This window comes from Polyergus mexicanus, unplaced genomic scaffold (assembly GCF_030449975.1).
Source record: "Polyergus mexicanus isolate NDT 795.1 unplaced genomic scaffold, iyPolMexi1.0 SCAF_20, whole genome shotgun sequence".
Lineage (NCBI taxonomy): Eukaryota > Metazoa > Arthropoda > Insecta > Hymenoptera > Formicidae > Polyergus > Polyergus mexicanus.
In genome coordinates, this window is record NW_027223340.1 from 5,379,345 (window position 1) to 5,401,268 (window position 21,924).

The 21,924-nt window shown below is 36.0% G+C and overlaps 1 protein-coding gene and 1 long non-coding RNA gene across 5 annotated transcripts in view; both read right to left on the reverse strand.

Moving 5' to 3' along the window:
- The window catches only part of LOC138941749 (uncharacterized), a 197,541-nt gene that overhangs the window by 102,746 nt on the left and 72,871 nt on the right, over positions 1 to 21,924 (reverse strand). The window lies entirely within an intron of this gene.
- LOC138941755 (uncharacterized) overlaps positions 7,770 to 21,924 on the reverse strand; it is a 31,688-nt gene continuing 17,533 nt past the window's right edge. Inside the window, exon 3 of the long non-coding RNA XR_011448204.1 lies at positions 7,770 to 8,115. This is a non-coding gene — a long non-coding RNA (uncharacterized lncRNA). The remainder of the gene's footprint in view (positions 8,116 to 21,924) is intronic.

Sequence of the window (21,924 nt, forward strand, 5' to 3'; positions counted from 1 at the left end):
CTGCATAATGCAGCGAAAGGAAACAGGATGAAGATCGGAAGAAGAAGATGAGGCGATTATTAATTCAAGCTTTATCGTCTCTTTCCGTTTCGAGATAGCGAAACAACGTTAAGAAACAGACGGAGAAACAGAGAGATGGACGTTAGAATGGACGTCGAATAGGGAAGTTCAAATCCATCGTCGTGTGTTTCCAGCGTTACAAAAGCCAGAAATGGAATGCGATTTCCGTGACGAATGGATTTTAATCAAACGCATTCCAGCGAGAAAATAACGCGCGTGCACATTACGAGTTCGCACGCGACGTGCATTAACGATGAACTTGATTAGATCATCGCCATTCGTTCGGGCGCCACGATCGATCGATTCGTCTGGATATTTATCAGAATCGACGGGATGACAGATCGCCGTCATCGGCGAGAAATGAGTCGCGCGAGCACGTGCGCGTCACGATTTTCTTGTAAAATGCGCGCAAATTTTTCCATTAATAAAACGCGATGAAAACGATTTATCATCATCTCGATATCGATGCGGCAAGATTTCGTGAATTTTTCACTCGTTTTCGTAAACTTTATAACATGCGTAGAACGATTTGGTCCATTACATATCAAGCTAAATCGCGAAGAATCGCTATTTCTGTTTCATAATTATAATTACTTATCGTAAATTACTGCAAACAATTATATGGGATAAAATAAAATCTGTATGATAAACATAATTTTATTTTTTTAAGATTTTCAAAAAATAAACAAATATCCCCCGAGAAAACAGTTTCTTAATATAAATAAGTAGTTTGGAAAAAGATGCTCTTTGGTTTTTCTTGCGTTTTATTTAGGAGCTCAAGAAAAATCTCAAAGTATAATAAATTAGATTTATCAGACGAAACAAATACGAGAGATTAAAATTATATACAGGCCATTTCCGAGAATTTCGCAGAGTTTATTGCAGGAAAGGAGTACGTAACTTTTACGGCGAGTGTTGGCGGACTGTTCATTCGCAGTTTTATCGCGACGCTGTTTAGAGCCACGCTGTTAAGAACCTTTATTCGATAACGGCGAATATAGCTCAAATCGCACAAATTCTCGAATCGCCAGGCGTTTTTGACACATAGGAAAGTTTTAGATATCGCATTCAAATTAGATATTGTTAATAAATAAATATATATATATATATAAAATTCACAATAATATAAAACTTAGCAAATTGTGGGAATATTAATATTCTGAATATATTATTATATTCTGTCTATTTAACGAATTATCGCAAAAAATTTTACTAGCTTTGTTACGATAACGCCATCAATATGCCATCGTTGACATAGTTGAATCGATTCTTTTTAAAATCGAGAGCGAGTTTGCGAAGAAGAATAGCTTATCAAGCTATTGTTTGAAATAATTTCCTAAGATAAATAACATTGTCTTATCGTAATTTATTATGAAAATGAAAACCTCTTATATAAATAAAAAATACACTAATAGAAATTAAAATTGTTCGTAAACTCTAATTAATAAAAATATATTATTCTACGAGAGTTATTATTTATATAATGTATAATTAATAGTATAAATGTCGCCCAAAAATTAAAGAATCATTTCTTCTTCGTGTATAATAGAATCTTAAATTTTTTAGGAGTTTTTAAAATTATTGGTTTAATGCGCCTCGTTAACTTTTATTATCGTTTGTCACGATTTATTCTATCTAATAGAAAAGAATATTTTTCTCCGTGCGAAAAAAAAAACACAATGGTGTTAGTAACGTCGCTTTACCGAGTCAGGAATCGCGCCTTATACGCGAGAGATGTGATCCCAGTTCGAGCTCGGATCAAGTCACAAATACATACGTATATTCCTCATTAAGCCATCAAAGTAGCGAACGTAATTACGGGAGTAAATCCCCGCTTGGGATTACCCCGTCAGTAGTATGCCGTCCATTAATCGACGGATAATTAAGCGCGGACCTCATCAAAGTCGCCTTGCGACTGCGAACGAACGAGCGAGCGAGCGAGCGACGTCTCTCGACTTTCTGGCACTGGCACTAGAATCGATTTATGCCATTTCGTCTGTCGAAATGGCGCTCTCCGTGCTCTCTGCACTTGACACATGTATATCGCCGATTAAAGGATCATCTCCGCCAACTCACGGCGGAGTTTAATTGGATCGTCTTGTGCCTGCGCTCGAGCATCAAGGGAGAAACGCGCGTGCGATTTGCACGATGACAAGAGTCTCGTGTATTGCAAATTATATTGCGAGCTCTGAATCTTTGTTTTACTCGCGCCTTTGAGCGCCGACAAAGATAGAAGGCGACATAAACGGGGGAAAATTTCGACTCAATTGCAAAGTGCGACAATGCGATGTTAAATTGTTCCGCAAAACTGTCCTTCTTAATCATCTCTTATAGCTTTTTCTCACGATTCTCAATATGATAATTACTACGTAATATTAAATATTAAAAAGATTCAATAGATGACATTTAAAGATAAGACTGATTCAACTTAAGAAAGAAAATCAAAATTATAATTTTTAATTTTCATGCCTAAAATATTTTTTATTTTCGTACTTTAATCAAGATGTCTGTATGATAAGTGCAAAGAGAAACTTTTTGAACATTTAATGGCTCGTCGACCACGATCAATTACGCGTCGAAAGAAGCCGCTTAAAGACCGTCGCGTTGCGGAGTTTCCGTCACGGAAAAAAAGATAAAAACATTTGAGTGAAAGAAATTAGCAATCCGGGATGATATCGGATTGTGTGCAAAAGACTCTCTCGATTTTAATTGGATTGTCCTTTTTGCTATTTGCCAAGAATTACACATGGAAATCACATGACCAACTCTCTCCTCTTCCTCCTCCCCGTGTGTAAATATAGACGAGTTGCTTTGCGTTTATTTGCGAGACGCAAAATTCCAAGACGACACACTGAAAGAGACAACTAATTAAGGAGAGTGACTCGGAGTGTCGAGACGGATACAGACAGAGACAGAGAGAGAGAGAGAGAGAGAGAGAGAGAGAGAGAGAGAGAGAGAGAGAAAAGAAATAAAATCTTTATGCGTTTAAAAGTTTCTTATTGTTATAATATATTTCCTTATTCAATGTTTATAGTTTAATTTATTTTATAGCCAATAGCATGTAAATTGCATTTAATTAAACTTATGATTATCTTATACAATCTTATACAAATATATTTATATTACAATACTTATAATACGATGTTTGGTTTTATGTGTATTTTTTATGTGAAATCAAAATAATATTTTTCATAAAGAAAGTTCTCTCATTTTCATCTCTCTCTTTTTGTGTATGTAATATTATTCTTTAAGATATGAAATTTTCAATTTTCGAAACTAAGAGTTAGCGGCTATAACAAATTTCGTTATCCGAATCAATTACCGCACTCCAACTTAGCAGCGCTACTTTTTGGAGCGAGGAAATTAATGATGCGTCCTCTGACAGTAAGAATTATCCGGCGAAGGGAAAGGGAGGCCGCAAGTCACGCGACACAAGGATGATAAAACTCCTTCATTTTTAAAAGAGATCGTGCATCACGATGAAAAAAAAAATATACCGCAATATCCGACTCTAATATCCCGAAGTGGAATGGCACTTTTATGTCCCGCATCTCGTCGTACATCGTTTCCCGGACAGATTTCAGGACAGATGGTTTTGTTACAGTAAAAATCTAGCCAGCTTGACGAGAGTCGTTCTTTTGTTCATCACGCGCGACGAACATCCGACTTGTCACTTTGTCGCACGTGACGTACCGCGTGATGAGACAATAATTATTTTCGCGCGTCGACATGAATAATATGAAATATCCCGCCATGCATTTATATATATTGGTATATATATAATAAATTCATAATTATCCAACCATCGCACTAACTGTAAGCATAGAAAATGCACATTCGTAAAACTGTTAAAATATTGCTATAAAATATTTTATTAATATAAGTAGCCCATAACGTAGCAGTTAAAACGATTAAAGTATTAGCGGTGTGCTGTGAAGAAAAATTCGCGTGATGGAGCACTTTTTCCAAGAGACTCCGACAATTTAACTTCTCCACATTTTTGGATAAAAAATATTTTATGCGTAATATTCAGTAGTAAATGATATCAGTGGTAAAGAATATTATATGATGTAATTTTATAGCTAAGAGATATCATTATATTATTTTCTATTTCTAACACTTATGTCGCTATAATAAATTTAATAGAAATTTAATAGAAATTTAATAGAAATTTAATAGAAATTTAATAGAAATTTAAATTAAACTTTATAAGAGAGTACTAATTAATCATCGAGAAATTATTCTTCAAATAAAATCATGTAAGTCTCAATTCGAAATAAAATAAAAAAAAAATATATATATATATTTATATAAAAGCTATTGTCCGTAAATCTTTTGACATATATGAATACCCGTGAAAAGTGGGACTTGAAATTTTTATCATCTATCCTCTGGCGATCTCCCGAGATTCAGCATGCTTCAACTTTCTGCACAAGCAATGCTTGTGTTGTTTTAATAATTTCTGTCAACTTTGTTACTTGTCGCATGAGCGGACGCGGTGCTTTCGTGTTTTGTTTATATTTGGCGAACCCGGATTTTATTTATACAAACTGGAAAGATGCCAACAAAGTAGCATGTGTTGATTTCACATACGAAAAGTAAAATTGATAAATCGATGTAACGTTATGATAAAATATTATTTTTATATTATATTCTCAATTAATTAATAATTAAATTGCATAAAAAAATTTTTATCGATCCTCAGCCTTCGATTACCATATTTTAGGTTAAACATTCTTGAAAAAAAATCTTATTGCAACATTAAAAAATAATAATTAATAGTCAAATATTTTGAATCAAGATAATAATTTATCTCAATTTGATCCTAAAATTGTTTGATGAAAATACAATTTGTAAAATTGTTTAATTTTATAATAATTGTAAAAATTAATAAATATACCATATAACACTTCTTATCTTATTTAAAAGATTTTATTCAGACGATGCAATATCATTGCCAACATTGCCTCATTCCGCTCCAATTTCAAGGATAGTCTCTCACTTTGTGTGTGACTCGCGCCGCCATGTATATTCAATTCAATTATTACGGGGAATTTCCGGGAGGATAGGTCAAGAGAGGAGAAAGTCGGGTAATCCGCCTTAAAGTGTACGCAAACCACAACGCGGCGATAAATTTAGTTTACAGTCCCGGGAGTTCGCGTGAAAGCCTCTTCTCAAAGACTTCATCGTGATAAAAAGAAAACGACGAATAAAGCTTCGCGACGAGTCCCCGCGACATTGCCGCAAAGTAATCCAAAACTCAACGATAAGTCAATAGATTAAATTCCTTTATATAATAGAAACAAGGAGAAAGGATCGAGTTGTCGCGTGCTCGCTTCTTCGGTCGAAAATGTTTGTTCGAATGCCCGCATTCGTTATAATAATCAAGATTAAACAACCGAGATAGATTGTAATTTTGCCTCCTCTACTAATGACGTATTTTTACAATCAACTGCAAAAAGATCGTCTATGTGACAGAACAAAGCGCAAAATCATCCTCGCGAAAAAGAAGATACTTGACGCGTAAAGGCTGGGCAATATTAAGTTCGCGATTAGCCTAAGTATTTCAAAACGCAATTGTAGTAATAATAATGGTAACATGAATTCAATAACCAAGCTCTTCATGGAATCTAAAAGAATGTTTGCCGTTCTTTCAAACAAACAAACAAACAAACAAACAAAAAAAAAACGTAACTCGCAGCTACGCTTTACGAGCGTCATATATTTTCAATTCTATATAAAAAAAAAGTGTATTTTTCGCTCTGTTTCTAGCAACACGTGTTATTTAATTGTTAAAAATGACGTACGTCATAATTTTAACGTACTCGCGGGTTAAAATTTTTAAAAATTTAAATATATATTAAATATTAATCGTAAGAAACTACACGTGTTAAGAGACTATCACAGGACACGACACCGAAAAGACACCAAGACTCACCAGAAACTCGCCGCTGCCGAGGCTCTGCTGAGACCCATCCGGCGTGATGGCGAGGTCCGCGACGATCGATGTGGAGAAGCTTCTGCGTGCCTGATGGTGACACTTGTGCGGATTTCTTTGCGTGGCGTAACCACCCCGTGAGACCACGGGGCTCTCATTCAGCTTAGACGTCCAGATCTCTTGTTCGCGCTGCGGCGACTGGCTGATGGTGCGATGCTTGGTGAATCTGGAGATCCTTTCGGTCTTTACCCAATCGTGATTCGGACGGGGTTGACGCGTGATGGTCTGCAAGGACTTGATGGCGTTGAAGCGCGAGAAACCATCCTCCATCGCGGCCGCCCAGAGATGATCCGGCAGATCCCGGGAACCGCATTGCGTCTCTACGGATTGCCGGTCCGAAGACGAACCCAGACCGGAGGTGGTCGGTGTAGTCGGATAATATCTTCGATAGGTCGTGTCCTTGGAATCCTCGATATCCGTGGAGTAAAAGTCGCCGTCGCGCGACTCCAGCGAGCGATTGTTCTCGTGTAGATTCAAGGACGAGCCGATACCGGTCGAAGTGGTCGACGTACGGCAGAAGCGACGCTCGTTTGCCGACGTCCATATCTCATCCGTGATCGAGGAACCGATCCCCGTGGAGGTCGTGGGCGTTCTGTGCGAGCGAGTCCTTTTATAATCGCCGTATACATTGATACAGCGGCGGGTAGTGAGAGAGAGAGAGAGAGAGAGTGAAAATGTTTGTGTCTTCAAGATCGGTTACAAAAATATGCTCACTGTTTTTAATTATTCTTTTAAAAAGGAATGAAAGAATATACCGATAACGAGAGAAATTTCTAGTAATTAAATATCTTTTTGATGAATTTAATTCGAATTTCTAATTGAATCGTAAATACAAATTAATAGGTATAAAAAGGCAAACTAAGAATTTCATATTAACCTAGACTAATTTCACAAGATTCGGAAAAATAAACTATAGGGTAAAACTTTGTTCTTTCTTAGATATTCGTTACGACTTTTGAGGTCGATAAAAAAAATGAAGAAATAAAATAAATTTCTATATCCCGAATATATTGGTTCTAAACTTATATATAACTTCTAAACTGTGCAAACTTTCACCAAGTTTCTTCGGAACGAGAAAGTTTTAAAAATTTTCTGTCAGCAACACTCGAGAGATTGAAAATCTAAACGGTAATGAAGAATTAATAGCATGCGCGAAACAGGAACAAGGGACTTTTGACAGATACAGTGACTCACAAAATTGATCGAGTGTTTCAAAAATTATCAATTATCAATTATTTAGAAATATATATATATATATATGTGATATTATATATATGTATTTATAAATATATTTATATTCTTTCAATATATAAGGTATAAAAATTTATTTCTATATACTATCTTTCTTTTTCTTCTTCCGACTGTATATACCTATGAGGGAGATTTCTCTCTCTCCAGAGATCATCGGGGTTCGCGGGGGATGTGTGGTTCGTAGCAAAGGTCGCGACGAGGGTAGTGTGCTGATTCGCGTAGGAGCACCTCTGCGGAAATCCCATCCCCTCGTCCAGGCCGGCCGCCCAGAGCGATTCGAGGGGTAGATCCTGGGCGCCTACGGGGGTGCCACCGGCGCCCTTACCGCTCCCCGTTCCCGTCCCGTGTTTCCCCCCGTTCCCGGCGGAGGGAAACACTCTCTCGGCACCCTGAAGGACGCAGCACATACTTGCGCCACCTCCCCCGTCACTGCCCTCGACACCACCACCCTCCTCCTCCTCCGCCTCCGACCCCCTGGAACCAGAACTTTGCAGGCAACCTATTGTGACCGAGCTTTTGATCTGGTGCCAGGCCTCGACCCCTTTTTTTAAGAGGGGGGTGACGACCCTCCCGGCAGTCGGTTCCTCTTGTTCGCCTCTTCCGGCAGGCCCTGGCAGGCCCGACGTATTCTTCAAGGCCCACCCTTCATCCCTCCCGCTGTTTTCGTGCGTTTGCAAGTGTCTCTTTGGTTGCTAATCGCTGCGAATTAATTGGTTGACGAACGGTAACGATCGATACGATGCTCCAGTGTGTGTGTCTTCTTCGAATTGAAGGCAAATGATAATTTGTCGAGGAGATTCGAGACACTGAAAATTGATTTCGTTCCATTGTAGCTCGCAGACAGAATAAATTTACGTCGTTGCGGACCTTCCGTAGAATGATTCATAAAGGAAAGCGAAAGGAAAAGTCATAGGAAAATAACGCGTTGCGACTAATTATGTTACGGGATATTTATACGAAGAGATATTAGGCGAAGAGAGAAATTGTATCTGAATTTCGACGATGGAAAATTTTGTACAAATACATGATACGATGCCGAAATTTCCCTTTTAACATTACTGGACTCAGTTTGCGAAATGTGCAGACTCATCGCCAATTTTCCGTAACTGCATCTGGCGCACCAATTACAATCATATTTGGCTCGTTACGTGTTACGCAAATGTAACCGTTTATTTTAATATTCGTAATATTATTTTAAAATTTTCAACATTTAATTTAGAACATTCATAAACATTTCTAGTCAAATACCTTAATCAGCCTGCTTAATTGTAGTACGAAATATTCATTCAAAATTATAATAATTTAAAATTGCATATTCAATAATCATAATTATCAAATTTTATTTACAAATACGCAGTTTATATGTATCTCACATATTGCAGCTTTGATTTTAATAATGTATTTATAAAAAAACTAATTCCTAATAAATATTCCTAGTAAATTATTCAGATAGCAGGCTAATTAAGAATGCGAACGCATCGCAACGTAGTAGAGTCGAAATTTAATACCGCGTCCATTCTGTCAATCGTAGCTTCCGTACTCTTTTTTTTTTGTTTTTTTTATTTATTCGTCAGGACATGTCCTGTGCACGGCTCGACATTAATGAAGACTAATGCGAAAGTCGGAATAAAGTCCGATCGATCCGGACGCGACTATCTACACATACGAATCGATTCCGAGAACATCCGTACAAAGCTTCCGAGGCCGAGGGAGATTCGAGACGGATTTGGCCATTATACCGTAAATACAGACAAATTGAAAGCCGCGTAATTCGTTATTTACCGACGCGGCTTTGTAATTGACCGAGGCACGGCAAACCAGATGATTTATCACAATCGTCGAGACCCTTTTCACCGGGTCCGATCTGTCCTGTTCGTGTCGGCTGTCTCCGACGGAGATTTACGAGCGATATGCTGTCGAAACGTCGGCAAAAACATATGGTGGTAGCGGCGACCCTGGACGTCCCTGGTGCATCCCCGCGACCCCGCGTCTAACGAGAGTTCGGTCTGTCTGGTCGCGAATATTTCTATGTGTAATTGTCAAAATAATTTAGAACGCGAAATTAAATTCATGAATTCACGCACATCCGAGTGTTAATTTTTAAAAATTTGGGATGAAACACAGCAAATACGACGTTTCTCAGTGATATAATATTGCATCGCAATTCAAAAGCTATTAATTGTTTTTCTCTTCTCTAATATAATATTGCCAATTAATGATAAACAAATCATGTTCTGATTCTACCTCAAGGATGTTGCAGCGGCAGCGTGATATTTGCGCGATCAAATTAGTACCTTGTTTACCCTTTAAATATGCTGATCTATCTCTCTGAATTAAACTTGGTATGTTTCCTAGAATTTCCAGTATACACCAAATACGGAAATAATAATTAGCAAATTACGGGGTTGCGGATCATGCATGTTGATTGTATCAAACACATATTAATTTCCCGAACAAACACGGAAATACAACAGAAAGGTATATTAAAAAAAAAAATCTTTTTCTCTTCTACGATTAACACTCTTACCGCCTTCTTAAAAATGCTTGATTGCAAAGCCACATTTTCAATTCGCCGAGAGATAATAAAATTTGTGATAAAAATATAATATAAAATGTACGATTCGTGATATTTCGAAATAATGAAATTTCTTATACAAATTCGCGATAAAATTCGTCGCAACTTGGAAGCGAGGGTGAAGAGGCGATCTATTTTATCTAATCTTTCCATTCGCGTAGCGTGTCGAATGTGTACAATGATTGTTCGCGATATAACTCTTCGCAAATGGGAGTCTTCCAACGAATTTTCCTTCACGTCTTCGTTAAGAGTGTGTTTCCCGGTTCGCGATTTTGATATTTGAAACAAGGATTTCTCTCGAGATTGCGAGAAATAAAGTTTCGCGACTGGAGTATTTCTCAATTTAACAGAGCGCTCGTTAATTGATTATAAAATTAATCAAATTAAACGTAGAGAAATTTATTTTACCTTCAATCGCGTAAAGTACACTCTCCTAAAGTTTATATACATCTCAGCTTATTATTCTCTCGGATTTATATATTATATATTTATATATTACTACTATTTATTTTTGTATATTACTTGCATCAAATATATACTACTTAAAAATATTTTAGATATTTGATTCTCTACTTATTATTCGATTTACATAAATATACTATAGAATCTTGTAGATCAGAATTTTTCTCGGACCAATCTCGGTCACAACAGAGGGAGACCTCGATTATCGAATCAATCGAAATGTGAAAAATTCTGATCTACAAGATTCTATAGCATATTTATGTAAACCGAATAATAAGTAGAAAACTAAATATTGAGAATATTTTAAAGCGATATACAATATATTTGATGCAAGTAACATACAAAAAATTATACGCAAATATTCTAATATTAAAAATAGCTCTTTTCTTAACATTTAATATAACTGACAGATAACTAAATATACAAATAAAAATATATATCTTTATTTTCCTCTATTGTGACAACTGTTTGAAATTTGAGGAAATTGCGAGGGGAGAAGATTGTTTTACATTTTTATAAAAATACTTTTTAATTCCTTTTGCGCGATCGCGCAAATTCGAATTTCGTGAATCGGTAAAAAATAGCAAAGAGAAAAAGATTAAGTACGATGTGGACGAGAGAAGAACAAGAGAATAAGAGCTTAAATATTTATACAATATTCCAGCGTAGAACGATTCCATGTGCGATACGCAACGTGCATGCAAAAAGGCTGATGCATAAATAAACGAACGTCTAAGAAGTCGAATGAAATGTCCGACGAAGCGCGAACGAATATGCTCGAAACGATGGGTCGAAAAGGGCAAGAGAAAACATTTTCCCCTCCATCGTATGGTCGCGAAACAGAGCATGATCCGTCATTACGATGTGGAATAACGCGAGGAGCGGGCGCACGCAGAGTAAACACGGAATTTAATATTGCAGAACCGCGATGCGCGCATGCAACATTACCGATATGAAAATATCCGCGCAGCATCGCGGAATTTCCGCGCGCCCGCATCCGTATGCAAATAGCCACGTTCGTGGAAATTCTGTTACGTTCGCAATCGGCGTATCCCGATCTCGTCCGACCGGATAAAAAAAAAATAAATGAATAAAGATACAAGCGCATGCAAAAAAAAAAACACATCAAAGTGCCTGAGCGATACCGTTAACCCGCACCAATTAAATTACACGTTAGCGCGGTAGTATTTATATCGGGAAATATAAATTAATTAATAACATCGATCGATCGATATTTAAACAGAATCATTTTATGTCGTAATGAAAATGAAATACGCACGTCACAAGTGAGTACAGATATATTATCAAGCCAAATGTATCTCTGAAAATATAATTTATTAAAACAGTTTTTTTCTTTAAATTTTAATATTAAAAAAAATAATTAAAAAGAATTGTTTTCTCTTTCTGTGATTAATATCTGCATCGCGTCACATGTTTCCTGTACGAAACATAAATTTATAGGATATATACTTTGTCGTTAAATGCTCTAAAGGCAATTTTCCAATATCATGGTATCTATAAAATGTACAATATTATGATAAAGTATCGGGTGCAGCGTCGGTAAAAGGGAAGAATTACCTCCGGGAGATGCAGCAAGTAAAAATAAAAGAAAAATAACGACGAAGAATGAGAAAATAGATGTCAAATTTATAAAGGCAGTTAAAGAGAGAGTGAGAGAGTGTACGCCGCGGTAAAGAATACCGGTGAAGCATGGCCGTCATTAAATATTTATAAAACAATTGCGGTTTTATAAGCACAAAATGAGCGTATATCGGATGATTCGTCGTCTCTCCTCGTGTACTTCGTAGCCGACTCGCGCGTAAAACCATGATTTCCATTTAATGTCTCCACGAATACACGGTCTCTCTGCGATGCGTGCGATGGCAGCGGAAAAGCGAATGCAAGGAGGAAGAAAAGAGAGCTCGCGCGCTCGCGATTTCACCGATTTTTAAATGCACTCTCGAGATGCACCACGAGAACGCGGGTACGTAGATCGGATGAAGCGGCGCGCACGTTGCATTATTTCGACATCGTAAAACCGATGTCTAGACTCTCGAAACGGCAAACGCTCGTAAAAGCCGAACGATATCTATAGAAAAAAAAAGGACAGCATTTAACAGAAGGGGAAATTCTGTAAAGTTGCATCGCGATTTCGCGTAATTTCGAACCGCAAGATGAATAAAGTCGCGTACGATCTCTGCGAAAAATCTTGATACAGCTGCTAATGTTCCTTATTATCGATGCGATAATATAAAGGTAAAAAATAATAAAAATATTATGTTCTCAGTATTGTCATCGTATTAAAAAAAAAAAAAAAAAAAATCGTACTAATAAAAGATCCCCTAATAAGTACAAAGTGAATAGAATTTTAAATTTTCAGGCATATGTAATCTTTATACATTTTTATATTAAATAATAATTTGATACAATACATTACGTATATAACAATGAAAGTAAGGCAGAAAGGGAGAAGAGACAGAAGAGAGAGAATTCTCTGAAAACCGAGTTAAGAAAAAGCGCGATAATATAAAATTCCATAACATATACCTGTAAGGGTCGATCTATAAATGATGGTTAACGATTTAAAAAAATAAAATGAGGTCAAAGGAGCGCGACGTCCACTCTGACATAAATATTGTCAATGAAATTATGAAGCCTGCGATCGGCAGCACGCTTCATCTTCGCAATCGATATCAATAGCGCTCCGATTTTGGCGGATTTGTTTGACCCATTCTTTTTTTTTTCGCACCAGTCATTAATTGTCTGCAAAATATGATCGATGTACTTGTGCCATGGACAGGCGGCTTATCCACGTAAAAAAAAATTAAAAAAAAAATGTCACTCGCGATCGACGTTTATGATCGACGCGCGAGGGCTTGCGATGAATATCGCGAGGATTCTTATTTATCATTCATCTCTGACAGCTTCATAATACGCATTTCGTTCGTGCAATGCTTATGAGAACGGGTTTCGACGCGAAATAATTATATCGCTTGCGATCCCAATTTATAATTAGTTAATTGCGCATTCATCATGCAATGCGCGTTACTGAGTTACAAATTATCTCATTGTCTCGCAATCGATATAATATATATGATACATTCTCTTCTTCTCTCTCTCTCTCTATTTATCTCTTATTATAGAATAGTAATATATAAAACGATTCAATGTGTCTTAAAGCCGAAATATTTAAATTTTGTACAATTTTATTGCTGTAACGTAATCTTTTTTTTCTACCCGAGCGCAAAATATTTCAAGCTTATTAACTCGAGATCTTACTTTTATTCGACAAAATATTATCGAGACAAATGGCAACATAGAATCAAATGGAATCATGTCGAGATACAATTGAAACGAGAGAAGGAAATACGCGGCTCGTAATAAAGATTATTTCCATAGAATTTCATGGAATGAACATAGAGAAAACTCGTCGAGAGTATCTGTATTAAAAGAACAATATTAAATTTCTCTCGACACACTAGAAATCTTATTAAAAAAAAGATGATTTCTATTTATCAAAAATATTATTTTTATTTTATTTCTAGAAAATAGCGCTATGTATGGCATAAGTATTAATATTTATAAATTGAATTTTTCTTACAATTTTTATTTTAAAAATTTTCTTACAAAATCTTTCTTTTCGTTTAAACATGTTAATTTATCGGAAACAAATATCTGAGCTCTGAATCATAAAAGAAGATTACAAATTTCTAGATAAGATTTGAAAGATTTAAAAAGGGAAAAAAATTTGACGGAATTTTTGCGAAGCTATTTGAGAAGGCCCGTATGTCCCTTCAAGCATCCGACGACGGTGGGTTCATAGGTTTCTTTTTCGCGGCGACGGCGACGATTGCGGACGAGAAAGACATTTGTTTTCGCGTTAGAGCCGATGGAAAGTTGTCGTGGTCACGACGCCGTGAAAAATACGGCTGAATATTCCGCTCGCATCTTCTCGTCTCCCACGATCCGCTTGTCGCCACCTTTTTTATAGCTTGTCAAGTGTAAATCCCCAATGCGTCCTCGCGAAGATACGATGAATGGGAATAGTGTTTAACGTCAAGAAATTCTGTCCCAGGAAACCATGGCGTGACAATCCCTCTCGTGTCATTCCCGTCGCGATGCGCTTATTTTGCGAGTATCCTAAGTAGAACAAGATGAATGTCTGACGCGACGAAAGCTTTCGCTACTGCGCGGATAACGGTCTTGTCGGTCTTGTTGTCTATTCATGAGCTTTTTCTTTCGATTCCTGGCAACGATCATGGATAGCGAACTTTACACTCGCTACTACGATAGAGAACGATGCTAAATTGCGATCGTTAATAACATACAATACATTTACTTTAAAAGATCAATCTTAACGTAGTCTGACAAAAATTGTATCAATTTATATATATATATATAATTTTAAAACTTTGTAATTGTGCAAGTTAAAATAATTTTTAAATACATGTACATAAAATTTCAAACGCTAAAAAATTTAAATCATAATCAATTAAAAATTAAATAAAATAATTATACAAAGATATTTTTATTTAAATTTAAATTTTGAATAATACATTCAAAATCTTTGACTGCTAATATTTAATCTTTTTATATTGATATAAATAATATCAACATTGGATCGCTAATAATTTTTTAATATAATAAATTATATTTATCTTTTGGGATACACACACCATGCACAATTTTTTTATTTATTGATATTATTTGCCGAATGTTGTAAATTTTCGCAGATCCCTAGATCCATCGAGCGATCGTCGTGCTGTCGACAATGAATAATGAAAACGCGACTGAAAAAAAATGTGGCGATAAAAGCGTGTAAAAATACCGTTGTTCCCTTCGTCGTGCTACAGCGCGCGGTTTGTTGTAACACGCTCTTTAATTTGGCCGACATTTAGCTCGCCGTTGGGAAAAACAGTTGTTTCAATTTATTCGGCCAACGCGGACGATATTGCTATACCTAATCTAGGACGTTGGTCCGCATTGCGGCGCGGCAGGTGCGAAATGGAAGCAATTGAATCCCTTTAAATCGCTTTAATCGCACGTATCCGTCGTTACCGTGCAAAGGGAAATAATGACGGTGCGCGCGGCACCTCGGAAATATATTGTACAACACTGAAATTGCGATCATCGCGCGCAATATGTCATTGATTTTTTGTTTGCGCGTTCAAGTTGCGACGATTACGCCAAATTATGCAAACTCGCATAATTCCGAATTGCATAATTCACGAGGATCGATGATTCTCGCTCTACCCTTATTTTAAGGGTATCCGAAAATTCATCGTGACTAGTATCGTGTTAAACAAAAAATCATAGTACTCAAGTCTTAGCTTTCCAGTTAAACAATTATAAGCATTAAACGACGATGATCGTAATAAAACTTTCGGTCCGCTGCTCGCGTCTGCCAGCCTCCACGCATCCATAAAATCCCAAACTCGGTCTCTTCCTCTCGATCGTCCTCCTAATCATTCCCCGCTCTTCGTTCTCCTCACTACGCACCTGTCCACGTAATTGAAAACAAATTGCTCGCGGCTAGTTAATTTAGCCATTTTTCCGCCCGCGGGTTTCTTTCCCTATCGCTTCATTGCGGTACAAACGGTTGCGTTTTATCGTTTTCCCGTTACAACCGTCGGCGTGTAATCGACGTCGACCAGCTGTTACTTGTTCAGAATTGAGCTCGTTCCAACATTTCGACAATATCAGAGCGACGACGCGTATATTTGCTTGTTTGTTTTATTAATATTTATTTTTTACGTTACATACACGTCATGTCAAATTTTTATCCGTTACTCGCAGAAGATTCGAGATTCGATCAATGTTTGTAGGCGTGTCAGGACAACATACATTATATTTGCAATATCTATTACTTTGTCCATATTTTTCTTTCAATTTATTTAATTATTGTATCGCGACAATAGCATTGCCTTACTGTCTGTTTTCGAGCTTTTATAATTTATATTTTCACAAATTTTATAATCGTTTTAGATGGTTTTTAGGCGATACTAAATATTTTTGAGCGACATATTAAAAATTTATTATGTTACTTTTATTAATTAGGTACGAAAGATTTCGTTCCTCGAACAAATAAAATTGCCTGTAAACTCGAAATAGACGGAGCGCGCGAAGCTCTTTCTGTATCTATATCACGGAAAGGATAACGCCGGTACGACTCCATCTCAGAAGAAACAAGTCACTGTACTGTTATCGCTGCGATTCCCAAGCTGCAGTTACCATCAATTGCAATAATCAGCATTCTCGATACTGGCGGTGGCACGAGATGCGCCGAGAATATTGAACGCGCGAAGGAATTCTCACGATCGCAGAACCATGTCATTAATATTAATCGCCTTTAATTGATAAAAAATTAATAACGAATCGACTCAACGACTCACTTTTCAAAGTCATCGAAGAAGTTCATTTTAGCCCAAATCATTTGAGGAAATATTATTTATATAAGCTGCGTGTCTAGAAACGCGAATTGTAATCGACGACACGCGTAACAAAAAGAGTGAATATCAATTGAAATTGCAAAACTAAAGCAAATTAATCTTATGTTAATGATATGTAATCGAGTACTCTCGTATATAAAACTCGTTGTCTCTCGCGCTGATTTCTTTCTCTTTATAAACGTACACGAAATTAAGGAAATTAGCATAGTTGTATACCGTGTCACCGCCGATTGTAATTGCTAATTACAAATGTAATTTACATTTGCAACTCTCCGAATGTAAATTCAACTTGAAAAAAAATAAGGGGGGAGGGGGGAGGGAGATTACACGAGGATGGAACGCGAATCGCGTAACATCGGGACAAATGCGCGTAGATATCACTTCTCGCGTACATTGGAATGTTATTCTGGCAAATGCGTGTATTTTTGAATGCAATCAAGTCGTTCGCACACGATTCACGTTGAGTAAATATGATTCGAAGCTCGTTTGCGCGACAACGTAGTTGTCGCAGTTTGCACGGTATCGCGAGAAAATTCTTTTCCAATATCAATGTCCACCAACGGCAAAGTATTATCACGCTTAAATTTAATTTTTTTTTTTTTTTTTTTTTTTTTTCCCCTATCTTTTGTTCAAACGAGACGCAATCGATCATGGGAGTCATGTAGCGTCTTATAAAAATTCTTATACAATACATAAGAAAGCACTCAACTCTTGAGTTGTGAAAGAAAAATATTGTCTGAATGTTCACTAATATAATTATATAGTTAATAATTAAATGAGATTCTAAACAAATATTTCATCATTTTAATGTATTTTTTGTCGCGTTAAAATGTTTTATCTTGATATTAAAAATGGATATATATATACAATCCTAAATTATATTTCGCTTATATGCTTTCGATTTCGGTTGCAACAATATGGGGATGAAATTGAAACGAGAGGGTTGGCCGAGAAAAGCAGAGATGTGTGATCGCGAAGAGGACTGGGAAAATTTATAAACCTCTCTTCCGGCAAAGAGGATCCAACAAACGTGATCGCGTTGAGCAAGCTGCTGGCACCATTAGGATTAGACCGGAAAAAGAAAGACGACGGAAGACACTAATGCCCGACGAGGATTTAGACACCCATCATGAGGAGTTTCTTTCTCGCATTTCATTCCTTTAATGGCAAGTGTAGAATTTTCCTATCACCAATAGAGCGAAATCTTTTAATACGGACAGATTGCTCTTCTATAAACTTTGTTAAGCTACTAACAAATATTATATAAAACTTTTCTTACGCGATACACGCATACATAAAACTTATTTTGTTAGATTTTAATAAAAAATCTCAAGAAATCTACAAAATTTTTATGTAAAATTGTTTTAATCGAACAAACTACAAAAAATTTTTAATCTAAAATAATAATAATAATAATATTTTCCCTCTCTTTCCTTTATTTTTTTTTCAAATATTGAAAGATTAACTCTGAGTAGTGAAAAAGATATATGATAAACATTACGCGGATAGGCACGGGAAAGATAAAAGTAGAAAAAAATGAATCCCAGGTTTTCCTTCGTTTAAAATCCTAATTGGCTTGGTCATGCAATTAGTATGTTAGTGATTAATGCAGGAGAGGATTACAAATTACCGAGTACTAGTTTGCGAATTATCATCGGCGCGCGAAATATTCCCGTGATTTTTCGACCGCCAAAATAATCGCGAATTTTATCCACTCATGTTTCTCACATTATCATATTGTTAGCATAAATTAAATCTCCTATAATTTTATGAAATTAATTAGCTCTCTTTCCATGGTACTTGGACAATTATTAAAATTTATATACTAATGATTTATAAATTAATTTATAAAGTTTTTATTTAAATTCTAAATATTTCAAACGTTTTTTTGAGAAGGATAATGTAAATTTTAAAAGAAAAGCGACTTTTTCAATAAAATCTACAACAATTCCGCATCGATATACTGTGAATGTATATTGCGAATGCGTCGATCGTATATGTATCCGTAACATAAATTTATACGACGTACAAATAGCATATCAAATATATCTTATATTTTTAATATTCACCGTGAGAAATTCTCAAGTTCTTAAAAAAAAAAATGCATTTGCATTAGATATTTTTCTTTTTTAACTAAAGTTTAAATCAATATTATATAACCCGAACACTCCGATTCAATACGCTATCCAATCAAGCTTGCTCCATATTTTTATAATATTTGCACCGAATTTTCAATAGTTATTTCGCATTGCTTATTATTGAAAATTAAAAAGCTCAATTTATCTTGTTTAGTCTTAATTTGTTCGCATAATTAATACCATCATCCAGATATGTTTACGTTATTTTTAATTTTTGTGATTTTCCATAATTCTTTTCAAAAATATATTAAGAATAAAAATAAAAATAAAAAAAATCTTAATCGGTGAGAGAAATAAAAAAATTCACTGGAAATCATTTTTATTTACTTATCGGAGCGTCGAGAGATAAAAACATGTAAAGCTCTTTCGGATCCTCTCGATTGTCGCAAGTAACACCCGAAAGCTTTTATCCCCGGGGATCTAATATCCCCGGGGATATTAATCGAGAACGGTAATGCGTGACATTATTCCCCCGTCGAGAATCGAAACGGCGTTAAGCGAAGCCCCGAGGCTCGTGCGTCGCGCGCTTTCGTTGTTAATGTCGATAACCGATACTAACGAGTTATCCCCGAGACGATCCCGCTCGCACAAACGGCGCATTATAAACGGTTCCTCGTGACAGTTGACATTGAATAATGACAGTTGTTGTTCGGACGCTGAAAATCGAGCGGCATTGCGGCTGCATTTGCGCCGCTGTCGCGTAACGCCAATGTTATTTTAATTTGACAGGGAAACGTAAACCCGCCAAGTGCAACGTCGGCAATCGTTACGGCTTCGTGTTCTCACTCGGAGAAAGAGATGTCGTAAATATCGTTAGAACGCGAGAGTTTCGAACGCTAAATTGAAAAGCGATGACTCGACAAGAGATGTACACGTATCGGAGAATTTGCACGAACCGTGCCGCGTTTTCGTATCTAAGAAAAATTACTTTGCGCTGCGACGCTTCCAAATTGGCACAATAATAAAAAAGAAAGAAAGAAAAAAAATAAATAAATAAATAAAAAAATTTCGGAAATAATCAAGCAATAATCCATATTATAGATAGATTCTAATATTTCTTTTCAAAAAATTTATGATGTATACCATATTGTGTACCCGTCGATATATTTATTCAATCTATCGAATAACAGATATTGAATATTTTTTACTGCTTTTATATTTGTTTAGTTTTATACGTTTTTAATATTTGTTATTTTGTATGGTTTACATATCTCGCAATCTCGATTTTTTTTTGAAAATTTGACCTGCAACACAAGAATTACAAAAGTTATGGATAACGTCAAAATTTGCATAGTGAAATTAATTGTATTTAAAAAAAAAAAAAAAAAAAAAAAAAACGCGATTTTATTAACAAGTTATTGTTTGATCTATAAACAGCTTTCATTAATTCGTATTTTTCTCTTGGTATTGTCATAAATAATTTCATAAAGTGAAAATAGAAATTGTAACATATATACTAAAGTATTATAAAGCGTTGAATGATCAGATGAAAGAAATAACTCAGGTCATAATAATACCGATCTGACAAAGTTATTTCTCCAAAAGCTGCAGGAGAATCGAAAAGTTTCTATAATCTTAATATAATAACTATTACAGTTAACGCATATGTAAGTTTCTTGAAGATTAAGTTATTTTCTTACTACATAAATCAATCTCGATTAGTGTATAAATATGAAATTTATCTCAAATTGAATATTCTGGTAAAAACATTCCGATTAAATATAATATACATTGAATTGTTTTCTAATGTTATTCCCTTTAATCGAATATTTTATGAAAGATGATTCCTCTTTCATCGAGTGCCGCGTAAGGTTCGAGAAACAGCACCTCAAACGTTTCTCCGGAAACTATTTCGATTAGGGAATTTGTAATGTTCTTCGCGTCCCCGTATGCAAAATGACACATGTTCCCAGAAAGTCAGAAAATATCGCTGTGTATTGGCGCACATTCGCGATTTCTCGCTTTATGTTTTTCGAATAAGGAAACGAACTCTTCTCCTATCCGAATCGGGATGTAGAAATCTCGTTTCCGGGCCGTTTCCACAAGGCATACCCTAGGGAATGGGCTTCTCGCGGGGTAGGAACTTGAACGAGAAGGGTCTCCGTATCGTTCGATGGAAAACCGACAGAGTATCACTTGCGTCCCTATCCCTTCTTCATTCTTGAAATCGACTATCCCTTCTGCAATTCTTTTCTCTTCGGCGTGGGCGTTCCCGATATCCGATGACAAAATCCAAGTATCGAGTGGTATCGCGACGCACTCGGTTTCACTTTGTCTCAAAATATATCATATATCAAGTAAATTATTAAATAACCAACGATATCGCTTCCAACGATTTTTCTAATCAAGTGAAATCACTGAAAAATATTGTAATATAATATTATGATATTTAATCCGATATTTCGCGAAAACGGAGCATCACAGTAATCAACGAATAACCGCGACGATGAATAACCAATTCGTGCAATTTAACGAAAGCTGATAAATCTGACCGGTTCTCATTGCCATTCCGATATAGAGCCCGATACAGAGCCCTTCGTTAACAATTACAATGTATATTAGCACGCACGCGTGCGTCGTTAACGAATTTCATCTCTAATTGCGTGCTGTTTCGCTTGACATCCGTATGCAACATTATTCCATAGCGTTGCATACCAAAGTAACAAACTGAAAAGCATTAACGTGGCGGTGAGCTTTTACGCGCTGGAGTGTTTTCGCAAACGTGCTTTATACCAAAATTTTCGCCACCGCGAAAACAGCATACAGAGAATTTACGAGAAACTATTTGCGAGAACAAACTGCAAAAAAATGCAATTACCAATTAATTGATACCTCGATGATGCACGATGTATGGAATAAATTATTATCTATAATTTAAAGGATAAAATATTAAGATTTTTTTTTAATCCATAAATTTGCACGCATTTATCGCACAAATAATGCGTGTAAAATACATCATCGCACTGCCTTCGGAACGGGTGTACGAGTGTG